Here is a 1,561-nt window from a genome sequence, read left to right as displayed (position 1 = left end):
CCAATCAGCTTGTGCCAAGTCGTTTAACTCTCTGAATATCATCAGTTACATTAACAACCCGTCAGCCTGTGCCATCTAGAGTTTCATGAAAGAACTATATACGAGTACTTTTTCATAGATAAACTATATGGACAAAAATATTGGGCCACCTGAGCATTACACCAACATGACATTCCATTGTAAATACATAGGCATTAATAATTATGGAGTTGGTCCCCCTTTGGAGCTTTAACAGCTTCTACACATCTGGGACGTTTTTCTACATGATTTTGTGGGAATTTTTGAACATTTTATCCAGCAGAGCATTTGTTTGGTCAGACAACTGATGTTAGACAAGAAGGCCTGGCTCACAATCTCTCAAAGGTGTTCAATGGGGTTGAGAGGGTTTCACACCAAACTCATCCAACCACGTCTTTATGGACCTTGCTTTGTGCACTGGGGCACATGCTGGAACAAAAAAGGGCCTTCCCCAGACTGTTCCCACAAAGTTGGAAGCATACTATTGTCCAAAATGTCTTGGTATGCTGAAGCATTAAGATTTCTCCTCATTGGAAGTAAGAGGCCTAGCCTAACCCTGAAAAACAGCCCTATACCATTATCCCTTCTCCATCAAACTTTACAGCTGGCACAATGCAGTCAGGCAGGTAACGTTGTTCTGGCATCCACCAAACCCAGACTTGCCCATCTGTCTGCCAAACAGAGAAGCTTGCCGGCCTTTTTGGTAGCGCCGTGGAGTCCATTACTGAGCGCTTCGCGGAGGCTCAAAAGCGCGCCAAAGCCATGAGTCACGTGATGCCGAGGCACGCTTTCCAGCAGCAGACGGCGAGATTCAGATCCTCGTCGGCACCTGGCTCTTCCCAATGGAGGGTTAACCCCAGGCCAGCGACCGCAGCGGTGTCTGCTACCGCTCCTCGCCAGGAGCCGGATTTCCGGAGGAAGGCGTGGGGTCCCGGGAGGAAACGCCACGGCCAGCGGAGGAGCCCGCGACGTGACTCTCGCCCGCCGCCGGCTGCTAAGCCGTCATCCTGACGGTCTGAAGAGAGGAGGAGAGTGCGCGAGCAGTCCGGCTCCCAAGCGCCACAAGTTCATGCCTCAAAGCAGTGCAGAGCCGCCGCCCACACAGGTTATAGTCACGCAGCACTCGCTGGCGCTTCCAACGACTAAGTCGCTAAAGCCGCTATGTCAGTTCCTGAGCGCGTGGGAAGTTATTCCAGGAATCTCGCGCTGGCTACTCAGTGTGATAGAGCGTGGGTATACCCTTCAATTCAGACGCAGACCACCCCGTTTCAATGGCGTGGTGCAGTCTCTAACATTACCTCGAAATGCCCTGGTTCTGAGAGAAGAGTTATGTAGTCTCAGATCCTGGCGCAAATTCATCCCGGGACTGGTTTGCGTCTGTGGACTTAAAGGATGCATACTTTCACATTCAGATAGCACCGCATCACAGACGCTTTCTGAGGTTTGCTTTCGAGGGCACAGCGTACCAGTACTCTGTTCTCCCGTTCGGGCTGGCTTTGGCCCCACGCACTTTCTCAAAGTGCATGGATGCAGCACTTTCCCC

At 51.4% G+C, this 1,561-nt stretch overlaps 1 pseudogene; it reads right to left on the bottom strand.

Annotated features, from left to right (window-relative positions):
- LOC107740014 (G-protein coupled receptor 54-like) overlaps window positions 1–1,561 on the bottom strand; it is a 7,285-nt pseudogene that overhangs the window by 2,730 nt on the left and 2,994 nt on the right.

The sequence above is a fragment of the Sinocyclocheilus rhinocerous genome, unplaced genomic scaffold (genome assembly GCF_001515625.1).
Source record: "Sinocyclocheilus rhinocerous isolate Xijiao unplaced genomic scaffold, SAMN03320098_v1.1 scaffold285, whole genome shotgun sequence".
NCBI lineage: Eukaryota > Metazoa > Chordata > Actinopteri > Cypriniformes > Cyprinidae > Sinocyclocheilus > Sinocyclocheilus rhinocerous.
The sequence above is the reverse complement of the archived record's forward strand: the minus strand, read 5'-3'. Positions and strand labels throughout refer to the sequence as shown.